A 25,503-nucleotide genomic window follows, 5' to 3' on the forward strand; every position below is an offset into this window, starting at 1 on the left:
TTCTCCACTTTAACTTATTTCACAATTCTCTTCTTATGACAATATTTTTAGAAATATGTTATTTTATTTATTTAATTTTTTGGAAATATGTTATTTTAAATGATACAGTATTTCATCATGTATGAAAACTTCTTGATTTTTGTCTTTAGAAAACTATAGAGATGAATTAAAATAAGAAAGACTATGCTGCTGCTGCTGCTGCTAAGTTGCTTCAGTCGTGTCCGACTCTGTGCAACCCCATAGATGGCAGCCCACCAGGCTCCCCGGTCCCTGGGATTCTCCAGGCAAGAACACTGAAGTGGGTTGCCATTTCCTTCTCCAATGCATGAAAGTAAAAAGTGAAAGTGAAGTCGCTCAGTCGTGTCCGACTCTTTGTGACCCCATGGACTGCAGCCTACCAGGCTCCTCTGTCCATGGGATTTTCCAGGCAATAGTACTGGAGTGGGGTGCCATTGCCTTCTTCAAGAAAGACTATAAGCCTATGTAAATTTCCAAGTATGCAAATTTCTTCTTTAAAAGCAAAGTTACAGCAATTCAAAGAAAAAAAAATCATACACACACAAAATTGAGTCTAAAAAGCATTTGGAAAAAACTTAGCATCTTTTTCTTAAGTTTTAAGTCCTCAATAAAGGCAAAGCCATACCCTATTCTTGAATGGGAAGGCAAAATATTTAAACTCACCCCTCAGGGCTTCCCTGGTGGCTCAGTAGTAAAGAATCCACCTGCCAATTCGGTAGATTAGATCCCTGGTCTAGGAAGACCCCACATGCCACAGAGCAACTAAGCCCAAGCACCACAAGTATTGAGCCTGTGCTCTAGAGCCGGGGAACCACGGCTCCTGAGCCCATGTGCTGCAGCTGCTGAAGCCTGCATGCCTACAGCCAGTGCTCCGCAACAAGAGGAGCCACTGTAATAAGTCCATGCACCACAACTAGAGAAAAGCCCATGCAGCAACAAAGATCCAGTGTGGCCAAAAATAAATAAGTAAATAAACAATTTAAAAAATAGCTGCCACCCCCTCCCCCAGAATTAATGTACATATTTAATGAAATTCCAAATAGAATTCTAACAGAGTTTTTTTCTTTAAGGGACAGATAATTGGATAAAATAAATTCTTAAGACTATCAACTTTTTGAAAACGAATAGAGGAATTTGCTTTACCAGATCAGGACATACCAGAAAGACACTCTACTCAAATAAATATGGTACTGGCATAGGAACAGAAACTAGATCTGGAACCAAACTGAGAACACAGAAGTAGATTCGATGTGTTTATGAATCTAATACATGAAAAAGATGGTCTTTTACTAATGGAAAAGAAAGTGAAAGTGTTAGCTACTCAGTGGTGTTTGACTCTTTGCAACCCCATGGACTATAGTATAGCCCATTCCAGGCAAGAATACTGGAGTGGGTAGCCAGTCCCTTCTCCGGGGGATCTTCTTGACCCAGGGATTGATCCTGGGTATCCTGCATTGCAGGCAGATTCTTTACCACCAAGGAAGCCCTAAAAGATGGATTAATTGGTTCTTAGCCTTATGACTTACACAGGGATCAATTCCAAATAAAAACTTATATATAAAAAGCAAGACAAAAACCTCAAAAAAAGATGCTCTTTATTTTAAATAGGCTACACAATTTAGCAGTAGGAAAATACTTTTATCAAGAATGAAGACTTCTAAGCTATTTTTTAAAAAAAGACAGACATATTTGTCAATATTAAACCATTTAAAATTGTTTATGGCAAAAGATACCTTAAACAAGGTGCCAATTATATCTATTTGCAATTCAGAGGACAGACAGCAGCTTAGTATCTATTATTAATAGTTACAAAGACTTCTTAGAAATTGATGAGAGACAATTACCCAATAAAAAATGGAAAAAGATATAGAGAAGCAATTTACAGAAGAGCAAATCCAAATGACTAACAATTTTTTTAAGTTTATCAGAACCTTCATATTATAGAAAACACGGTTATTAACAGCCAGATAATTCTTCGTAAGTATCAAATGAGCAAAATTTAAAAACAGTAAGAATATCTTTTGCTCTTGGGGATATGCGGAAATGAGTACTCAATTACTGGTTACAGCTTAATAGAGAGGCAATCTGACAACATCTATCAAAACTAAATATATATATATATATATATCAGTCAGTTAGTTCAGTCACTCAGTTGTGTCAAACTCTTTGCAACCCCATGAAGTGCAGCACACCGGGCCTCCCTGTCCATCACCAGCTCCCGGAGTTCACCCAAACTCACGTCCACCGAGTCGGTGATGCCATCCAGCCATCTCATCCTCTGTCGTCCCCTTCTCCTGCCCCCAGTCCCTCCTAGCATCAGAGTCTTTTCCAATGAGTCAACTCTTTGCATGAGGTGACCAAAGTATTGGAGTTTCAGCTTTAGCATCAGTCCTTCCAAAGAACACCCAGGACTGATCTCCTTTAGAATGGACTGGTTAGATCTCCTTGCAGTCCAAGGGACTCTCAAGAGTCTTCTCCAACACCACAGTTCAAAAGCATCAATTCTTTGGCGCTCAGCTTTCTTCACAGTCCAACTCTTACATCCATACATGACCACTGGAAAAACCATAGCCTTGACTAGACGGACCTTTGTTGGCCAAGTAACGTCTCTGCTTTTCAATATGCTATCTAGGTTGGTCATAACTTTCCTTCCAAGGAGTAAGCGTCTTTTAATTTCATGGCTGCAATCACCATCTGCAGTGATTTTGGAGCCCAAAAAAATAAAGTCTGACACTGTTTCCACTGTTTGCCCATCTATTTCCCATGAAGTGATGGGACCAGATGCCATGATCTTAGTTTTCTGAATGTTGAGCTTTAAGACAACTTTTTCACTCTCCACTTTCACTTTCATTGAAAGGCGTTTTAGTTCCTCTTCACCTTCTGCCATAAGGGTGGTGTCATCTGCATATCTGAGGTTATTGATGTTTCTCCCGGCAATCTTGATTCCAGCTTGTGCTTCTTCCAGCCCAGCGTTTCTCATGATGTACTCTGCATAGAAGTTAAATGAGCAGGGTGACAATATACAGCCTTGATGTACTCCTTTTCCTATATGGAACCAGTCTGTTGTTCCATGTCCAGTTCTAACTGTTGCTTCCTGACCTGCATACAGGTTTCTCAAGAGGCAGGTCAGGTGGTCTGGTATTCCCATCTCTTGAAGAATTTTCCACAGTTTATTGTGATCCACACAGTCAAAGGATTTGGCATAGTCAATAAAGCAGAAATAGATGTTTTTCTGGAACTCTCTTGCTTTTTCCATGATCCAGTGGATGTTGGCAATTTGATCTCCGGTTCCTCTGCCTTTTCTAAAACCAGCTTGAACATTTGGAAGTTCACGGTTCACATATTGCTGAAGCCTGGCTTGTGGAATTTTGAGCATTACTTTACTAGCGTGTGAGATGAGTGCAATTGTGTGGTAGTTTGAGCATTCTTTGGCATTGCCTTTCTTTGGGATTGGAATGAAAACTGACCTTTTCCAGTCCTGTGGCCACTGCTGAGTTTTCCAAATTTGCTGGCATATTGAGTGCAGCACTTTCACAGCATCATCTTCCAGGATTTGAAATAGCTCAACTGGAATTCCATCACCTCCACTAGCTTTGTTCGTAGTGATACTTTCTAAGGCCCACTTGACTTCACATTCCACGATGTCTGGCTCTAGGTGAGTGATCACACCATCGTGATTATCTTGGTTGTGAAGATCTTTTTTGTACAGTTCTGTATATTCTTGCCACCTCTTCTTAATATCTTCTGCTTCTGTTAGGTCCCTACCATTTCTGCCCTTTATCGAGCCCATCTTTGCATGAAATATTCCCTTGGTATCTCTAATTTTCTTGAAGAGATCTCTAATCTTTCCCATTCTGTTGTTTTCCTCTATTCTTTGCATTGATTGCTGAGGAAGGCTTTCTTATCTCTTCTTGCTATTCTTTGGAACTCTGCATTCAGATGCTTATGTCTTTCTTTTTCTCCTTTGCTTTTTTCTTCCCTTTTTTCACAGCTATTTGTAAGGCCTCCCCAGACAGCCATTTTGCTTTTTTGCATTTCTTTTCCATGGGGATGGTCTTGATCCTTGTCTCCTGTACAATGTCACAAACCTCTGTCCATAGTTCATCAGGTACTCTATCTATCAGATCTAGTCCCTTAAATCTATTTCTCACTTCCACTGTATAGTCATAAGGGATTTGATTTAGGTCATACCTGAATGGTCTAGTGGTTTTCCCTACTTTCTTCAATTTAAGTCTGAATTTGGCAATAAGGAGTTCATGATCTGAGCCACAGTCAGCTCCCCATCTTGTTTTTGCTGACTGTATAGAGCTTCTCCAGCTTTGGCTGCAAAGAATATAACCAATCTGATTTCGGTGTTGACCATCTGGTGATGTCCATGTGTAGAGTCTTCTCTTGTGTTGTTGGAAGAGGATGTTTGCTATGACCAGTGCCTTCTCTTGGCAAAACTCTATTAGTCTTTGCCCTGCTTCATTCCGTATTCCAAGGCCAAATTTGCCTGTTACTCCATGTGTTTCTTGACTTCCTACTTTTGCATTCCAGTCCCCTATAATGAAAAGGACATCTTTTTTGGGTATTAGTTCTAAAAGGTCTTGTAGGTCTTCATAGAACCGTTCAACTTCAGCTTCTTCAGCTTTACTGGTTGGGGTATAGACTTGGATTACTGTGATATTGAATGGTTTGCCTTGGAAATGAACAGAGATCATTCTGTCATTTTTGAGATTGCATCTAAGTACTGCATTTCAGACTCTTTTTTTTGACCATGATGGCCACTACATTTCTTATAAAGGATTCCTGCCCACAGTAGTAGATATAATGGTCATCTGAGTTAAATTCACCCATTCCAGTCCATTTTAGTTCGCTGATTCCTAGAATGTTGACATTCACTCTTGCCATCTCTTGTTTGACCATTTCCAATTTGCCTTGATTCATAGACCTAACATTCCAGGCTCCTATGCAATATTGCTCTTGACAGCATCGGACCTTGCTTCTATCACCAGTCACATCCACAGCTGGGTATTGTTTTTGCTTTGGCTCCATCCCTTCATTCTTTCTGGAGTTATTTCTCCACTGATCTCCAGTAGCATATTGGGCACCTACCGACCTGGGCAGTTCCTCTTTCAGTATCCTATCATTTTGCCTTTTCATACTGTTCATGGGGTTCTCAAGGCAAGAATACTGAAGTGGTTTGCCATGTCCTTCTCCAGTGGACCACATTCTGTCAGATCTCTCCACCATGATCCACCTGTCTTGGGTGGCCCCACACAGCATGGCTTAGTTTCATTGAGTTAGACAAGGCTGTGGTCCGTGTGATCAGATTGGCTAGTTTTCTGTGATTATGGTTTCAGTGTGTCTGCCCTCTGATGCTTCTCGGAACACCTACCATCTTACTTTGGTTTCTCTTACCTTGGACATGGGGTATCTCTTCACAGCTGCTCCAGCAAAGCGCAGCTGCTGCTCTTTACCTTGGATGAGGGGTATCTCCTCACCGCCGCCCCTCCTGACCTTGAACGTGGAATAGCTCCTCTTAGCCCTCCTGCGCCAGAGCAGCCACAGCTCCTTGGACGTGGGGTTGCTCCTCTCGGCCGCCACCCCTGACCTTCAGCTTAACAATAATTCCAGGTCTGGGTATCTAATGCATAGAAATAAAAGCATCAGTATATAAGGCTTTATACTCAAGAATTGCATTGCAGCCCTGGAAAAATGTGGGCACAAAGGGGATACCTATCAATAGGTGAAGTTTGGATAAAGCATAGTTATTCCCACCCTAGAATATTATATAACCATTAATAAGAATGAATTGGAGCTATGAATGTTAACCTCTCTGAGAATGCTAGGATGCGAAAACCTGTATAAAGTAATGACTCTGTTTTTGTAAACAATATTATTAAAACTTCATATATGCTTGTGCATTATTCCATAAGGGAGAATATATTTTAGGTTGTTATCATAGATGTCCAGGGGAGCTCCAGTAAGTGTAGTTGGAAGGGGTATGAAGGGCTGGCAGAAAAAAAGGCAAAGGAAGAAAATTACCCCCTGATAAGAAAAATAAACCAGAAGGGATGGTGGAGATGGTGCATTCTGGGCCTTCTCCCTTGGCCTGGACCCAGGGGAAGTCCAGTGAGATTTGTAGTCTTTGCCAGTAGAGACACAGCATGGAGGCTTGTCTCTAGTATTTAGCAAGTAGGAACTGGAAGGCACAAGCTCACCAGCTCAGCCTACGATGACCCAGTGCTAGTCAGTAAAATCATTTCTACTGTAGCTGTTTCATCAGTTAGTCAGTAGTGAAATCTCACTCCCCATATGGGTGATGAAATGTAGTCTTGTATTGCCTGTCCCACCATGAACACTTTCTTGGACAACCTCCCTCTCTAAAATGCCTGTTGACCACAGGGCCATGGGACTCAGGTGTCAACTGGATTCAGGATACACATGAATGCAGAAGAGACTGGGACCAGTCATTTGGTGATGATGAACTCTTGCATTGAAAGGCCATGTTGAGTTGGGGCTAGGGTGACTGTTTGGGGCTGAGGAAACAGGAATGAGAGAGTGATGGGGGAGAAAGGGCAGACTCTAGTAAGAACCATCACACATCCCCAGAGAGAAATTGAGAGATTAGCTACCAAGCCCTCAATGACTTCCTAGCCCCCAGCTTCCATTCCTACGAACTGGGCTTTGTTTCCATGAGCTTGCACTGTGCACCAGTTATCTCCTGCTGTGTAACAAACATCCCCAAGGTGTAGCAGCTTAAAACAATAATTTTATGTAGCTCATGATTCTGTGTGTCAATGATTTGAGCCGGGCTCTGTGAGGTTGTCTTTCTGGCTGTGTTGAGGTTGGCTGTGCTAGTTGGGTCACTCACTTGTCTGGGCATCCATCTCTGTGTCTCTCATCACTGAGCAGGCTAACTGGGGCCTGGCAGAGAATTTGCAGCCCAAGGGCAGAAATGGCAAACCTCTTCAGTTCTAGGCACAGAAGTCCAATGTCACTTCTGCTAAGGCCAGATTCAAGGAATGAGGAAAAGACTCCACTTAGAGACTCAACGTTTCATGAAGGAGCTTTGAAGAGCTGCAGCCACGTTTGCACATCCTGTATCATTTTGTTAACTACTGCCATTTAATTATGTTAATAAGTTTCTGACCCCTGAAGCCAGAGAAGTTTAGATAGAATGTGGATACAGAGCCCTTAAGGAAACCTCAAACCCTTCTTCTGTCTATATCCTGAACCCTAAGAAATAGTAAGAATTCTTATTTGTTGGTCACAGGAGGGAGCAGGTAGTTCTGACACGTGGACTCTGAGGAGGCTTTGCAGCAATTGGGACAGGCTTGGAAGGAAAGGCAGGCATTCTCCCCACTGAGATGAGGTGCCACCAGGGCCCAGTGAGCAGGCAAGGGCAGGACTGGGCAGGACAGTGCGTGAGGAGTGCTGTGCATCCCAAGACTTCCTGGTCCCCGCCCTGTTCAGGCTAATGAGGGAGAGCCTGTCTCCAGGTCCCTGTGGGTTCTGGAAGAGCAAGGGCCTCCTGCCTCTGGTGTCTTCTTCCTTGGAGGGTATCCCAGGCAGGAATAGATTTCTATAGGTGTTGAGCATCAATGATGACGCAGATGCCCCCGTGGACCTCGCTGTGCACCGAGCTCTGCTCCACGTGCTTTCCCTGGAGACCAACACTTACAGACCCAGGCCACCCCAGCTCTGGGCCCAGGCAGGGCTTCATTTCACATACTTACTTGTTAGCTGGTGGTGGCACCACATCCCTCATGGGTTTCTGCTGAAGGAGGTGTCAAGCATTATACTTAGCACAGGCTCTGGCACTCAGCAAGCACTTGATAAACATGTATTGTTATTGATGACCGAGGCAATGCTCATTCATCAACCAAACAAAACGATGAATTGGCTTCAATGACATCGCATATTTGCGTTGACTTCCTTCTTTGGCTCCCCAATAACCTGCACAGAAGTTGGCAGACTTTAGATCACTTTATTCTTCAGAGAAGGCAATGGCACCCCAGTCCAGTACTCTTGCCTGGAGAATCCCATGGACGGAGGAGCCTGGTAGGGTGCAGTCCATGGGTTCGCTAAGAGTCGGGCACGACTGAGCGACTTCACTTTCACTTTTCACTTTTATGCATTGGAGAAGGAAATGGCAACCCACTCCAGTGTTCTTGCCTGGAGAATCCCAGGGACGGGGGAGCCTGGTGGGCTGCTGTCTATGGGGTTGCACAGAGTCGGACACGACTGAAGCGACTTAGCAGCAGCAGCATTCTACTAAAAGTATCACGATATGCCACTGGGTAAAGGTGTGGGTTTGGGCCATCTTGAAACAAAGTGGCAGTTCGTAAATATTCTTAAATGAGCATATCTATTGAGGCTAAATTGAGTCAGTTTAGAGGCCCCCAAACTGCTAAATCATGGTTGTTTTTACTCAAAAATTCAAATATCAACTTTAAATTAGGAGGTGGCCCACACTTTATTTAAAATTTCAGTGATGATTGCTCTTAGCTTTAAATCCATCTTACCTATATAACCAGAGAAATTTATTTTTACTGTCTTGAGAAGAGAGTCTCCATTTTCCTGTTCATAAAAAAAAAAAAAAAAAATAGTGCTTTTTAAAAATTGAAACGTCCAGGAGAATATTCCACAGGCCCAAAGTTTATGACCTTTAAATAGTGGAAACTATGTTGGTTTTTCTTACAATAGAGGTGCCTGTATTCACATTTGATAAACATTTCCCCTCTCATCTCCCCTCTCTACGCTCCTACCTCTTCATTTTTCAGCCATCACAAAGGTCAGATGAGGGTCAACAGCTCCCATGAGAAAGGAAAGCTGAACACTCCTCACCTCTTGCAGCAGGAAGACGCAGGCAAACCCATGGTGGTTTCTGGTCAGGTTGATGTATGGGGCACACACCCACACATGGCTGTGTGGACTTGTTGTTCCCATGAAATGAGCCTTTCATGGTGGGAAGAGAATATTAATTTGTTTGATTGGATGCCTGTCAGCATTGTTCTCGGGGTGGGGGGAATGCCAGAAGGGCACCAGCAAACAGGCTTAACAAAGCATCAGCTGAAATTGTTTCTCCATCCAACTCGGCATTTCTTCACCATTACCTCCTTTTTGCCCTCGGGCCTCTATACACACACATTTCATTCATTCATTCAGTACTTATCCAGTTTCTTCCATGTTCAGGGGACTCACAGACAAAAAATCCCCAGGTCCCACCTTATGGGGCTCACATTTAGGGGGTGGGCAGCAGAGGGAGACTTCCCTGGGGGTGGGCTTCCCTGGTGGCTCAGCTGGTAAAGAATCTGCTTGCAATGCGGGAGACCTGGGTTTGATCCCTGGGGTTGGGGTTGGGGTTGGGAAGATCCACTGCAGAAGGGAAAGCCTACCCACTCCAGGATTCTGGCCTGGAGAATTCCAAGGACTGTATAGTCCATGGGGTCGCAAAAAGTCAGACACGACTGAACACCTTTCACGTAGCAGAGGGAGAACAGCAACAAAGGGCCAGTGGCCCGGGTCCTGGTAGAGAAAACACTCAGTATACAGACGGGCCACCAGCTCAGCTTGGGACAGGACGGCTAGCAAGGTGAGCTGATGCTGCAGCTGGGTCTGGAAGGATGAATAGAATTCACCAGGAAAAGAACCGGCAGGTGGAAATGTTCAGAAGAGGCACACAAAAACACCATCATTATTTGTTGAGTTGTGCCTCTTGTCCACTGGACTATAAACTTTAAGGCACAGATGGCCTTTCCTTCCTCTATGGCTGCCCCAGCACCTCACAATGGGCTTGTTGCTGGTGGGGCCACTCAGTGAATGGAGAGTGAGTCAAACAAAGGCCATCACTCGGTTGACCCTGCAGTGGGTGCCATCTTGTCCCGGCCCAGAGGGAACTTGGTGTCCTTTCTCCTTTTGTGGAGCCTGGAACTGGGCATTCTGATCTCTCAGTGCTTGCTGGGTGCCTCCAAACATCAAGATCCTTTTTCTTTCTGTCCCAAACTGCAGAAAAATAATGAAAAAATGCAATTTTAAACCTGATTCTGAAATGCAATGACGTCTCCAAAAGCGGAATGTTCTTCTCATTGCCGGTCTATAAATAATGTCAAAGGAAGACATATGGGTAGAACATCGTATCATTTGAAAAAAAAATTAATTCTGTGATCAAAGAAGATTGTTTGGTAAACTTGCCCAGAGTTTAACTAATTGGTTTGAGAGCAGATAGAATCTCCCTGAGATGTTCTACTGCGAGATTAGTATTGGTCAAGATGTTTGAAGTTCAGAGGAGGGTGAATTCTCAGAGGAGAAGCCTATGTGACTAATTGGCATCACGTGGGTTCCCAAACACTGTCTCCCAACATCCAACCCTCCTGGAGAGATGAAAGAGACACCTCCCTATAACTGAGCTGACTGCTGCTGATGGAGACGTTCCCAAAACTTTTAAGAACAGGTGGCTTATTACTTTCTCTTGAAAACTGAGTGATTGAAGAGTACTAACAAGTAGGAAGAGGAATAGGTTTGAAAGGGGAGAGACCTGCTCCAAAGTCTAGACCATATCGGGGCTTCATTTTATCATTCCTCTCCCCCCAACCTCCGTCTTGAACCTCCTTTCCACCTCCCACCCCATCCCATCCCTCTAGATTGTCACAGAGCACCGATTTGAGCCCCCTGCATCACAGAGCGAATTCCCACTGGCTATCTAATTTTACACATGGTAATGTATACGTTTCCAAGCTACTCTCTTGTCCCACCCTCTCCTTCCCCTACTCTGTCCACAAGTCTGTTCTCTGTGTCTGCATCTCCATTGCTGCCCTGCAGGCAGGCACAGTGGGGTCTCTTAACCTTGGCACTATTGACTTTGGGGGTAGATCACTTTTGTTGTGCAGGCTGCTCTGTGTATCGCGAGATGTGCAGCTGCATCTCCAGCCTCTACCCACAAGACGACAGGAGGACACACCCCTTCCTGGCTGTGACAACCTGAAATGTCTCTGCACACAGCTGATGTCCCCTGGGAGGCCAGAATCATCCCTAGCTGAGAACCATTGGATTAGACCGATAAGATCTATTCTTCGGCTCTGAACAAAATTTAGTACCTGGAGCTTTAACTCAGAAGCTTCCTTTGTCAGAGAATGCTTCCTTCTCCTGATGTCTTCTTCCTAGCCTGTAGAGTGAAGATGGAGGTCAAAGTCACAGTTCTCCATGACAGATTTGCAGTACTACAGCCTAGTCCGGAGTTGGGTCTCCTTCCTCTGAGATCAAATGATCCTAACAAGCCCTCTGATCTCGCAGTCTCAGTGTCCCCACCTGTGAAGTATGGACGAGGCCCATTGCACCAGCATGGATGGCTGAGATCCAGACACTGACGGAGGTGGTGCCCTGTACGTGGTGGAGAACCTTGCTGTGTGTACACTTCTCTTGAGCCAGGGCAGGCTGGGACCAGTCCCAGGCCGGAGCACCCAGCCTGCTACCAAGTCTTTTGCTGTCAGCTTAACTCCTTCACAGCCTGCCTCACACATTTAGAAAGAGCCTGGAGAAAGCCTTCGCTGGTGGTCCAATGGTTAACAAAGACTGCATGCTTTGATCCCTGGTAGGTTTGATTCCTGGTTGGGGATCTAAGATCCCACCTGCCATGTGGCATGGCCAAAGGACTTTTCAAAAACAAAAATAGGAGGAGTCATGAGACCATTCTCTCCATGACAGGAACACAGGGGCTCTGGGGTCAGTCGGGCCACACTCAGCCCCTGGCCCCACCATTGCCCCTCTGGGTCCCCCACTGCCCCTCGGGTCCAGGGCTGGGCAGCCGCACGCTTCTTCTCCTCCCCTGTGAAAGCAGGGTTAACAGTCCCCTCTTCAAGAGGTCTTGGCAGGGATGAAGTGGGGCAACACATGTTAACAGTTCCCAACACACAGCAGGTTCAGGGACATCGCAAACCATCACATCTGGGTCAGTCAGAGTGACAAGCCCAAGCTGCAGAAGGCAGGGACCAGAGCAAACACAGCCCTTGACTCAGGCAGAGTTGACCAGGCAGTGCTTCGCTGCAAAGTACAAGAACAGCTCCACCACCCATGGGGCTCCTATGCAGCAGCACGTTAGACACAAGTCAGTGTAAGTCGGCTCGCTGAGCACCTGGGTTTCCAGAACCAGGAAATGTCAGCCCTGAGAGACAGTCAGTGAGCCTCTCCATTGGCAGTTCCAGACTGTTGGTGTTTTTATTTTTTTTTATTTTTTATTTTTTTTTTAGGTAGAATAAACATGTTTTATTGACAATGGATGTTGTATTTATAACATCTTGTCAGCTTATATCAAAGCAAATTAAGCCATAATGTTGTATAAGATCATCTGCTATCTTACTTGTGAAGTGCTCCTTGATCTTTGCAGTTAGAATTACTTCCTCTTTTCTCTTTTACCCAATGCCAATCGTTAGAATTTATGATCTATAAAAATGCCTCGTGCTTTTCTCACATGCTTCCTATGAGATTATGAGCTCTGTAGTAGTATTATTACGTTTTACTGTTGTGGTAGTTGCACAATGTGAGAACTTACTTCTGGTTGCTCAAATGTTTTAGCTGAATATGCTGCTGCTGCTGCTGCTGCTAAGTCGCTTCAGTCCTGTCCGATTCTTTGCGATCCCATGGACTGCAGCCTACCAGGCTCCTCCACCCATGGGATTTTCCAGGCAAGAGTACTGGAGTGGGGTGCCATTGCCTTCTCTGTGTCAGTGTTTTTAAAAGCCAGATAATTTTCTTTCAAACCAAGACATTTGTTCCCCCAGAGAGTATACAGCTAGCAAAGACTGTGGCTAAGAGCTAGGGGTAGGTGCAGAGCAGAGCTGGGTGGAATTCTCTGGGGTCTCCCCAAGGGGCCCTCGGACTCAGGGACACACAAGTCCGGAAGCATTTACTACAACGTCTAGATTTGGCATCCAATTTGCTTCTGCGTTCTCTTCCTCTGAGAACCTTGGTTCTTAACAGCATTGACATTTATCCTGTGGTACACATTCACATGGACTTCCCTGGTGGCTCCGTGGTAAAAGAATTCGCCTGCAGCGCAGGAGATGCACGTTCGATCTCTGGGTCAGGAAGATCCCCTGGAGGAGGGCAGTCAACCCACTTCAATATTCTTGTCTGGAGAATCCCATGGTCAGAGGAGCCTGGTGGCCTGCAGTCCATGGGGTCACAAAGCGTCGGACACGCCTGAAGCGACTGAGCACACACGCACACACATGCACACATGTCACCGTTTCAGAATCACAACACCCACATCAGCACCACGGAGACAGGCACTGAAAGCAATCTTCGTGGGTCCTTAGGAGGCTTAGTGTCACCAAGTTGTGACATCCAGGCACTCAGCAGAGGCTGTTCTTCTCTGGGTATTTATGTCACTACATTGATATGCAAACTTTTATTTAACCGGTGTGTTGTAATTAATGTTGTAGATTGCTTTGCTGGGTTTTTTTTTTAGTTACCTTCATTTTTTAAATTTACATGAAATATGTGCACAGCTCCAAAATTAGCACCGTGCAGCAAGGCACATTCAGAGAGGTCCAGCTTCCATGCCTGGGTCCCCCCCTCCACCCGTCTTGGCTCTCCCTCCTCCCTTGGGCAACCCTTTAAGAATAGATGTTTGGCTATTATACACAGAATGGATAAATATCAAGATCCTACTTATCTAGCATGGGAAGCTGTATCCCGTATCTTGGGATAAACCATACCGGAAAAGAATACGAAAAAAGAAAATACACGTATAACCGAGTCACTTTGCTGTACAGCAGAAACTAACACAACATTGTAAATCAATTATACTACAATAAAATAAAAGAAAGAAAGAAATGTTTGGTTTACTCTAGCATTGTTTCTTTGTGAAAAATAAGCAAATATATCTTTTGAGTCTGTTTATACACAGAATACGAAGAAGGCAATGGCACCCCACTCCAGTACTCTTGCCTGGAAAATCCCGTGGACGGAGGAGCCTGGTGGGCTGCAGTCCGTGGGGTCGCTGAGAGTCGTACACGACTGAGCGACTTCACTTTCACTTTTCACTTTCGTGCATTGGAGAAGGAAATGGCAACCCAGTCCAGTGTTCTTGCCTGGAGAATCCCAGGGACGGGGGAGCCTGGTGGGCTGCCGTCTATGGGGTCACACAGAGTCGGACATGACTGAAGTGACTTAGCATAGCATAGCATAGCATACACAGAATATGGAGCTTCCCAGGTGGGTTTGATCCTCTGGGTCAGGAAGATCCCCTAGAGGAAGATATGACAACCCACTCCAGTATTCTTGCCTGAGAAATCCCATGAACAGAGGAGCCTGGTGGGCTACAGCCCAAGGGGTCACAAACAGTCAGACATGATTGATCATACCCTGAATAGGTATATGTCATGTATATATAAGCATATTTTAAACATATATAATATATACAGAATTTTTAGTTAGCATGTTGCATAAGCACCATGCTTTTCTCTCAGTGTACCTTGAAGATCTCTTTCACAGCAGAATGTGGAGGTTTTTCTTTTTCCTAAAATCAGCACCTACACCCCTTTCATTCTGACAGGTAAGGACGCTGGCCCAGAGCATTTTATCTGTCCACTGTGCCAGGGTGTGGGGAGTCCAGGGGGCCAAAGGTCCAGACCAGGCCTTTTTCTCCTAATATTACACTAGTCCAGGGCCCACTGAGACAAGAGGTCTTTCCAAGCCTGCAGGCTGGAGCCCTGTCTGTGCAGTCCTGTCTCTTGCCCCAGGCGGAGGGTCAGAGCCCCGTGGGGACCTTATCCAGACCATAGTCCAGGGGACTCATCCCCAGGCCCCACAATGGAGGCTAAAAAAAGGGTTAGGCAAGCCCTGAGTCCAACATCTCCCTGCACGGACTAGCAGCCTGAGGCTGGAAAAAACCCCAGGCTCCCTTCACTGACCCTGATCATGTCTCAGTCTCTGCCGGAGGAAGGGCCCATCCCCCAGGGGCCGCAGAGCGTGGGAATGGACCCCAGGAGACTGGCTGTGCCCTCCCATGCCGTGTGGCCCTGGGCCAACTGCCTAACAGCCCTGAACCCTGGGGCCTGCATGTGTCAAACGAGGCTCCCACAACCAGACTTCATGGCTGGCTGAGCCAGATGGCTGAGAACTGGAGAGGAGCGTTTCCCCGCACGCAATGGTCGTTCTATAAACCTCAGCCATGGTGTCTTCAGATGTGGCGCATTCAGGACGCAGCCAAACAGAGGAGAAACACCAGCCACCTGAAAGCCAGTGTTGGGGTAGGGTGGGAGTGGGTACCAGTCAGGGAGCAGGGGTCATCTCCCCACACCGCTTCCTTGTCCCTGAAGGAGGCCTGCCTCTGCTCAGGGCTGGGACCCCGCCCTGATTCACCCCGAGGAAGAGCCTCCAGTAGAAGAGGTGACAGAAGCTCTTGGGAGTCCCCTGGACCTGAGCGACCAGGACAAGGCCCTGCCAAGGCCCCAGCTGCCCTCCCTGACCATTTCTGCATGAGCAGGTCCAGTAGAGGAGGAGCACCAACGCTGTACCCTCCAGTCCCTCCCTCTCTTGGTTGATAATTCCTGGTGGCCTCCACGCTCCCAAAGCCCTCCTGCCAGACTTTCTATTCTTATGGTCACTTTGGCCTCTTACTTTTGTCCTGGGGGACGGGCAAGGGAACTATTGTTACCCTGGCTTTGCAGATGGGAAAACCAAGGCTCAGAGGCCACCAAAATCAAAGAGTCAGTAGGAAACGCAGGAAGGGAACCTTGACTTTCCCTCTCCAGGGACATATTTGGAAAGCCCCCAGAACTATCTGAGTCTCAGCGTCTCTTATCTATAAGATTGCGTGCAGGTGTGCTAGGTCACTTCAGTCATGTCTGACTCTTTGTGATCCCAGGGATCCCGTGGATCCCTCCAGGCTCCTCTGTCCATGGGATTCTCCAGGCAAGAACACCGGAGTGAATTGCCATGCCCTCCTCCAGGGGATCTTCCCAGCCCAGGGATTGAACCCAGTTCTCCTACGTCTCCTGCTTTGGCAGGTGGGTCCTTTACCACTAGCACCACCTGGGAAGCCCATCTGTAAAGTTAGACAATCTCAAAATCCCTTCTAACACTCAACCCCTCAGATTCAAAGAGTCAAAGAACTTGGATTTCCTTCCTCTCCACAATCTGTGTCAGCCCCTTTGTAGGAGGGGAAGGGGGCGGTCTCTCCCTGCAGAGAACCTGGGCCGACTCTGGGACCCATACCTGGTGGGAACAGTGGCTGCCTTGGCCGGGTCTGCAAGTGTTCGACCCTCCGTGGCTCTTTGTCACCTGCCCAGGGAGGCCAGCATGCAGGGACACGACAGAGCATCTCAGACCCTCCTCAGACCCTCACAGAGCGCTGCTTCCTGCCCTTTGGGTGTGGGGTGAGGGATTTCACCTCTGTATTCTGTTATGTCACAAGTTCTCTTTCACTCTTTCTTTATAGAACAGAGAATTTCATGGGAAATTTTTTTTTTTAATTTATTTTGTTGAAGTATAGAGACTGTATGGGCTTCCTGGGTAACTCTCCTGTCTGCAATGCAGGAGACCCCGGTTTGATTCCTGGATCGGGAAGTCCCCTGGAGAAGATATCGGCTACCCACTCCAGTATTCTTGGGTTTCCCTGGTGGCTCAGACAGTAAAGAATCTAGACCTGCAATGCAGGAGACCTGCATTCGATCCCTGGGTTGGGAAGATCCCCGGGAGGGCATGGCAACCCACTCCAGTATTCTTGCCTGGAGAACCCCATTGATAGAGGAGCCTGGCAAGCTACAGCCCACAGCTTCACAGAGTCAGACACGACTGAGTGACTGAGCACACATAGTGAATGTATAATGTTAATTTCTACTCTTCAGCAAGGTAATTCAGTTATACATACGTATACATGCTTTTTCGTATTCTTTTCCAGTATGATTTATCCCAGGATATTGAATATAGTTCCCTGTGCTATACAGTAGGACCTTGTTCTTGTAGGAAATGATTTACTGAAGGTAAAATTAAGATCCTAACACTTGGAACTTCTCTGGTGGTCCAGTGGCTAAGACTCTGATCTCCCAGTGCTGGGGCCTGGGTTCGATCCCTGGTCAGGGAACTAGATTCCACATGCCTCAACTCAGTTGGCACACCACAGCTGAAAGACCCCCTGTGCTGCAACTAAGACCTGATGCAGATAAAATAAATAATAAATAAACATTAAAAAAAAAAAAGATACTAGTTCTTGACCTCATCGATTCCCAGTGGGGAGTCACTGAGTACACACTCAGAGGAGTTGGCCCAGATCTGCGCACAGCAGGTCCTCTTGGGACCAAGAGCCTCTGTGTGGGCACTTAGCCCAGTGCTGACTGTCTGAATACTCAGCACGCTCTGGAGTTGGCGGGGGGCTCCCAGTTTTTCAGATTAGGAAACGCCCAGATTAATTCAAACCCTCTTGAAGTCACAGATAGTGGGCGGCAAAGCTGATATCTGAACAAAGTGACTGCAGGGGCTTCCCTGGCAGTCCAGGGAACTAGACCCCACAAGTCACATGGTTCGGCCAAAAAACAAAACAAGCAAAAAAAAAAAAGTGACCAGAAATTATAGGACTTTCACCGTCTGTCGCCCAGAGGCAGTGTCTTGGGAAGGCTGGACCCGGGTTCTCCCTTCAGTGGTCCACACTCCTGGGACCCCATCTCCAGGCTTTGCCTTCCTCTCCATCAACCAGTTCTGCCCCTGCCTGCCAAAGCAAAGACACCTCCTCAGACACACAGAATCATGGAGTGAGCAAGACAGATACATCTTCCTCCTGGGGCCCCATTCATTTCATGTTATAATTTTCAAGTCTAAATGTGTATTTTTTCATTTGCCAGGTAAGTTGTGAAATTATATGACTATTCAGCCCACCCTGCACCCTCCTATTTTTCTGTGTATCTAATATACAAAAGAATAATAAAAATCACTCTTTTCAGTATCAGATGCTTTCCAGGCATTGACTAAGGGGCATGGGGGTCAGAGAATTCACCCCAAATTTTACACCTATTGAGGGGGGCAGCGTGGGATTCCATCCAGTCTCCTTGGACCCCAAGGCCATGGTTACCCCACTCTGCCTCTACTTCCCCCTGTAGAGAACCCTTTTAGAGGCCTGGGTTTGTCTGCTCCCCCCATCCCAGGCTCCCCAGCCTGGGACTTAATTACACTTGTGGAAAGGCTTCAAGCAGACATGAAAGGGATCAGCAATATGGAATTTTCCACACATGGGCCTCCCGTCTGAAAGCTCTATCTATCTATTTATCATCTATTAATTTTTTTTTTTAAAGAAGGTAATTGACTCTCCCAACAGAGCTCGGAGGCAGGTGGAGACAGTCTTTCTTTTTTTCTTAGGAAGAAAGGAGCCTAGAGACACAGACTGGGTGGTTTTCTTGGGGGATTGGTGTTTGAGCATGATCTAGAACATAGGGTGGTAAGAGCTCATTTTTCCTACAAGACACCTGATCCCAGCCCTTGCCTCAGTTTCCCCTGTGGTTACCTCTCAGATCTGCAAAGGGGAGTTAGAGTGTCACCAAGCACTCCTCAGAGCTCAAGCTAAGGCCAGGAGAGAATTCTGGAGTTAGTCCTGGAGTCCTTGTCTCGTATGTTAAACTGGAGTGGTGACATTCACCTCATGGGGTGGTCAAAGGATTCTAGGACATAGTTCATGCACAGTCCCCAGCCCAGGCCCTGGTACACTTATTAGAGACTCTTATTATTATTAACATTTGCTGGTCTATGACTGAAATCTGTAATTATCATCCTGCATTGATTATTGGTAGGGAGAAAATATGGTATAATTTTTAAAAATTATATAAATTATCTTCTAGACCTTTTTCCTCCACTTTCTATGACTATATCTGCCTTTGTTTCTGCTTGTATGGAAATTAAGTTTTTGCCTTTTCCTGCAAAATTATCTTTTATAGCCTACTGGATTATGATAATAATACTTTGTACTTTCACAGAACCTTTTATCCGGGAATCTCAAAGCTCTTCATAAACTTTAATTAATTCTTGCAACAAGCCCCATGAGGTAGGTAAGTATTATTATCCCCATTTTACAGATAAGGAGAGCGAGACATTGAGAAGTTAAGTAATCCGCCAAAGGCCTCAAAGCAGTCAGAAGCTAAGTCTGAACAAGACCAAAGAATGCCTGTCTCGGGCCTCGCTTGGCCCACTGGGGCTGCCCTGCTGGTCTCCCTCAGCCCCAGGGCATGATTGATGGGGAGGCCTCGATCAATTGCAGGGCCCCTGTTAAATATATGTTGGACAGCTTACAGGCGTTATGGGGAATTATGTAGGCTGACTCACTTGGCCCCTGGGTACTGGCCTATCTTCAGGTAAGCTGAGCAAAGCCTGCAAACCCACTTCTTAGATCAGGATGCTCCTGTTACAAAACTCCATTTCCCCCAGATCTGGACTCAAACAAAACATCTGCTCTGTGCCAGACAGTGTACTAGTGGCTTTCTTTTTGGCCTGTGCCATCTCTTCTGACTTTATTCCTCTGGCAACTGTATGAGTGACTACTGTTATCCCCATTTCATAGATGAGGACAGTCGAGGCTCCGAAAGTGAAGTGGCATATCCAAGGTCACCCAGTGGAATTGGGGTTACACACCAAGTTCTGGCTCGAGGATGGGTGATCTTTTCACATCCCACCTGATACCTGGTGTCCAGTTATGTGGCAGGGAGGGTAATTGATCCTACAAGGGCATTTCCAAGGGGTGATGGTAGATGATCACGCTAATAGCTTCTGTTCTTAGATGGGTCAACTCACAAGGGACTCTCCTGGGAAGTTCTGATTGTATGCAAGATTTCAGAAAGGAGTATGGTTCCTCCAGAGACCCCGTCCACAGGACTGGAGGGGGCAGAAGGCTCCCATTGTCTGCTGATCCCATCTCACCTTTCCTGACTCCATGGCCTCTCACCCCTGGCAGCAAAACTCCTTCCCGCAGGCCTGAGACATCAGAGAGACTCCAGAAGCTTCGCTTTCTTTCCTCCAAAGTGACGACTGAAGTCAGACAAGCCTGGATTTGAATTCTGGTTCTGTACTCATTCATGGCTAATCTCGGGCAAGCCCCAACCCCTCCCCGCGCCTCAGTTTCCTCACCAGCAGAGGAGCTGCCCCGAGGATTCAGTGTTAATGAGCACAATGCATGAAGCACGGGGTCGGGCATACAGTAAGTGCTTAGTAAACGTCCGTGCCCGCTCTGCCTTCCTCTTCGTGTCTGATCACTGCCCATATCCTACCTGGGTGACTCAGACTGGTGCTGACCGATTCTCTTCCTGTCCTAAGTGACAGCCACCCAAGCCCACCTCTCACCAATCTTGGATGTCACTCCTGTCCAGCCTTCCAGTCCTGATGTCCCAGGAATCCTCTGCCCTGATCACCTTGGAGTCACAAGTTCAGCTTCAGGAAACCAGGTAGGCCCTGGGTGAAGGATGCTCATACGGCCTGAAGAATTGGGCTTCTCTCAGGTAGGGCAAATCTGAGAGCAATGAACAGAGTTATCTACTGAAGGATAGCTTTGAAAAATAAGAATCTTTACACAGCAGCATTTAAGCTTTCAACAAGTTCTGAAATCCCTTTCTCTCTCCTTTTCCTGTGGGTTCCCCTTTGCTGCTGCTGTTTCTTTCTGCTCTTCAGGACACCTCCTTTCAGGCTCAGCTGTTGAATCTGGGTTTACTGTGAGGACCCCTTCCCCAGACGTGCTCAAGGTCTTGGTCAGCTAGGAATGAAAGGTTTCTCTTGGACTGGCCTTTCCTCTGCTCCCGCCACAAACAGGCTAGGTGGCTTGGCCTGCTTTCCCCCTTGCGGAGCACAGCAGGCTCAACCCTGCACAAGCCATTGAGGCCGCGTGGCCTGGAGCCTGTCAGGCACCTCGAGGAAGTGGGGGGCGCCTGTGGGAGGGGGGCATCTGGCAGCAGGAGCAGGGAGCCCGTGAGAGGAGCCAGTGTTGCCAGAGGTGCCCTAAGGATGGCCCCCATCACTGAGGCTGGAGGGCAAGTCCCCAGAAGATGTCTTGAAGCAACTTTGGGCAGGCATGTTGGAACCTGGGGCTTCCCAGATGACGCAGTGGTAAAAAACCCACCTATCAATTCAGGAGACCCGGGTTCGATCCCTGGGTTGGGAAGATCCCCTGGAGGAGGAGGAAATGACAACCCACTCCAGTGTTCTTGCCTGGAGAATCCCATGGACAGAGGAGCCTGGTGGGCTACAGTCCATGGGGTCCTCAGGCAGCCAGGTCACTGTGCCCCTTAGACCAGGCATCCTGGGCCACTGCCTGCTGGACAAGCCCGGTGGCCGCTCTCCCCCACCCCCGACTAGACAGTGTGTCCCACAGCTCAGGGACTAGGAAGGCATGTCCCAGCGGTGGCCTGTCCATTAACAGAAGCATGGAGTCTCCAGGTGACCAGCCCTCAGAGGAAAACAGCATACATGGCTACCATACTGGCCCCAGACAGACTCTGACATGTGATGCCCGCAGCCTTGGAGAGCTGGGGTTGGTCACCTGCCTGCTTATAGCCATCTGGGGTCTTTGGCTCCCCGATAAAATTTCTATCCCCTCGGCCTCCCTACCTGGGTTGGCCTGAGCCAGTCCCTCGAGCCCTGACCAGTGGGGAGTGTCTGGGCCTCGAAAGGCAAGGACCTGGCCATGGTTATCCCCACCCAAGTCCAGCCCCTGAGGGCCCTGTCCTCTCCCATTCTCTGGGCCATCTGCCTTTCTTATTTAAAGAGATGGACTTCCCTGGGAGTCCAGTGGTTAAGAGTCCACGCTCCTAAGGCAGGGAGCTGGATTTGATCCCTGGTCGGGGAGCTCAGATCTCACATGCCATTTGGCAAGATCAAAAAATTAAAATAAATAAAGGGTAGCAGCTTTCGAACTGTGGTGCTAGAGAAGACTCTTGAGAGTCCCTTGGACTGCAAGCAGATCAAGCCAGTCAATGTTAAAGGAAATCAAGCCTGAATATTCATCGGAAGGACTGATGCTAAAGCTGAAGCTCCAATACGTTGACCACTTGATGTGAAGAGCCGACATATTAGAAAAGACTCTAATGCTGAGAAAGATTGAAGGTGGGAGGAGAAGGAGACGACAGAGGATGAGATGGTTGGATGGCATCACCGACTCAATGGACGTGAGTTTGAGCAAACTCGGGGAGATGGTGAAGGACAGGGAAGCCTGGCGTGCTGCAGTCCATGGGGTCGCAAAGAGTTGGACACGACTGAGTGACTGAACAACAGCAACAATGGAAGGACTTCTGTCCATGCCCCAGCCCTTTCTAACCCCTGCTCTGCCTCACATATGTCCTGACCCTTTCTACCCTGGGCTGCAGACCTTATCTCCCCTACTAAGAGCCTCACGTTTGAAGCAGAAACATCATATTATTAAGATGCACATGCCACTCACTCCCCCCTCCCCTACCCCTCACAGGACCCTTTCCTTCATCATGTGGTGGGGAGCAAAGTGTGGAGGACACAGCAGGGTCCCCAATCCTCCCCACAGACAGGTTCCTCCCAGTTAGACATGCAGTCATGCTAGTCATGGCTGGAGCGACCAGGGGCTCACTGCTTAGGAGCTGGGCTCTGAGACCGGCTAGATGGACACGGGGACTGTGGAACTAATTTCTTTTTTTCAGAGGATGGATTGTGTTATTTGTAGCAAAGGCAGCCCACCTGTTGCTTTTCCGTCTCATGCAGCACTCAGCAGCTCCCCGCTTCTGGAATGGAGAGTGGGCTATAATAAGGTTTTGTTTGAAAGCTGTGTGTGTGTATTAAACACTCAGTCATGTCCAACTCCTTGCGACCCCATGAACTGCTGCTTGCCAGGCTCCTTTGTCCATGGAATTCTCTAGGCAAGAATACTGGAGTGGGTTGCCATTTCCTTCTCCATTTGAAAGTTAGTTATTTGGAATTTGAGGTGTGTTTTACTATAGACACACTACTGTGAAAGTTGCCCAAAATAACCCACAAAACCAGGTTAGCCCATGTGTTTTGAAGCACTGCACACTTATCAGCTGCCAGTGATAGAAAAGAATGGCCCGAGAATATCAACAAGACCTTGTCTGTGCGTCCAGATGGGTCCAATCTAACCGGTGGATGGAGACCTCATTAGCTCCCTCTCACCTGCTCTCACAGTACCTCCAGCCCTCCATGTCTGCCCCGTGTTTCTCTCTGGGAAACTCGGGCTGTGGGTTCTGGTGTGCCAGACAGCTGAGAATGTTAAGCTCATTCTGAGCTTAACTGAGAAAGTTAAGAATGTTAAGCAAGCTGACTTGAGGCTCCTTGAGCAGTCTGTCTTCCTCTGGCAGCGCCACCTTGAACTTCATGACCCCTCAGGCTCCTAGGCTCCCCCAGGCCCCCCTTTCCCTTCACCTGAAGTGAGGTGCAATGGAGCCCCTTCACAACTCACCACAGTGGACTTGAGTCAGATCTGACAGTTGACCTCCATAGGTTGAAAGGAGTCGATACTTGGATGCCATTGGAGACAGATGATGCTTTGGTGCCTGGATTTTTCTACCGATGCCATCACAAGAACTTTCCCAAACTCAGGGCATGACGATCTTAAAAACAGTTAACAACTATACAATACACAAAGTGAGGCCTCATGGAAACTGCGGACTTGCGTTAACAATAATGCAGTGATATTTCAATATTGGATCATCAGTTTTAATGATACTACACTGATAGAAGAGGGCTTCCCAAGTGGCACTAGTGGTAAAGAATCTGCCTGCTAATGCAGGAGATGCAAGAGAAGTGGGGTTGATCCCTGGGTTGGGAAGATTTCCTGGAATAGGAAATGGCAACCCCCTCCAGTATTCTTGCCTGGGAAATCCCATGGACAGAGGAGCTTGGCGGGCTATCCATGCGGCCACAGAGAGTTAGACATGACTGAGCAACTAAGCACACACACACACTTCACTGATACAAGATGTTAATAATACGGAAGTGGGGTAGGCAAAGGAGTGGATATTCAGTGGCCTACAAGTTGATTTTTTTTTCCTGTAAGATGGTTCTAGTAGTGCTTAGAGTTGTCTTTAACTTCATTTGAAACAATTTCATTAGATTGTATTGTTGACCGTTGTCATATCAGCATGCATTTAAAAAAATCAAAATTAGTGAACTTCTGTGTAACCATTTTAATATTGAAGATGGAAAAAAAGCAACATTTTTGGCATATTATGCTTTATTATTTCAAGAAAGGCAAAAATGCAACTGAAAAACACAGAAAAGGATTTGTTCAGTGTCTGGAGAAGGTGCTGTGACTGATTGAATGTGTCAAAAGTGGCTTGCAAAGATTCCTACTGGAGATTTCTTGCTAGATAAGGCTCCATGGTCAAGTAGATGGCTTGAAGTTGATAGCCATCAAATTGAGACAGTAATTGAGAACAATCATTGTTATGCCATGCAGGAGATAACTAGTTTGGTTATGTTAATTGCTTTGATGTTTGGGTTCCATGTAAGTTAAGCAAAAAAAAAAGAAAAAATCTGACTGTATTTCCACATGTGATTAAAACTGACACAAGTGTTCCTTTATTAAAATCAACTGTGACAGGTGATGAAAAGTGGATACTGTACAATAATGTGCTTATGTTAATTGCTTTGATGTTTGGGTTCCATGTAAGTTAAGCAAAAAAAAAAAAAAATCTGACTGTATTTCCACATGTGATTAAAACTGACATAAGTGTTCCTTTATTAAAATCAACTGTGACAGGTGATGAAAAGTGGATACTGTACAATAATGTGCAATGGAAGATATTGTGATACAGATGAAAGGAACCACCACCAATCACACTAAAGGTCAGTCTTCATCCAAAGAAGATGCTACTGTGCATTTGGTGGGATTGAAAGGGAGTCCTCTATTATGAGCTACTTCTGGAAAACCAAATGATTAATTCCAAGCACTGCTCCCAATTAGACCAGCTGAAAGCAGCACTCGACAAAAAGCGTCCAGAATTAATCAATAGAAAATGCATAATCTTCCATCCAGATAATGCAATACCACCTGTTTCTTGGAAAGTGAAAGTGTGAGTCTCTCTGTCATGTTCAACTCTTTCCGACCCCATGCACTGTAGCCCGCCAAGCTCCACTGTCCATGGAATTCTCCAGGCAAGAAGATTGGAGTTGCCCTTTCCTTCTCCAGGGGATCTTCTCAACTCAGGGAATGAACCTAGGGCTCCTACATTACAGGTGGATTCTTTACCATCTGAGCCACCAAGGAAGCCCATTTCTTGGATAACCAGGCAAAAACTGTTACAGCTTAGCTGAGAAGTTCTATTTCATCCGCTGTATTCACAGACACCGCACCTTCAGATTTCCATTTATTTCAGCCTTTACAAAACTCTCTTAATGAAGAGACTTCCTCTGGTGGTCCAGTGATTCCATCTTCCAATGCAGGGGGTAGAGGTTCAATCCCTGGTTGAGGAACCGAGGTCCTATATGCTGCAGGGAGCAGCCAAATTTTTAAAAATAATAAAAATAATGTTTTTAAATTGTATTTAA

Source organism: Bos indicus x Bos taurus, chromosome 11, assembly GCF_003369695.1.
Source record: "Bos indicus x Bos taurus breed Angus x Brahman F1 hybrid chromosome 11, Bos_hybrid_MaternalHap_v2.0, whole genome shotgun sequence".
NCBI classification, from domain to species: Eukaryota; Metazoa; Chordata; class Mammalia; order Artiodactyla; family Bovidae; genus Bos; species Bos indicus x Bos taurus.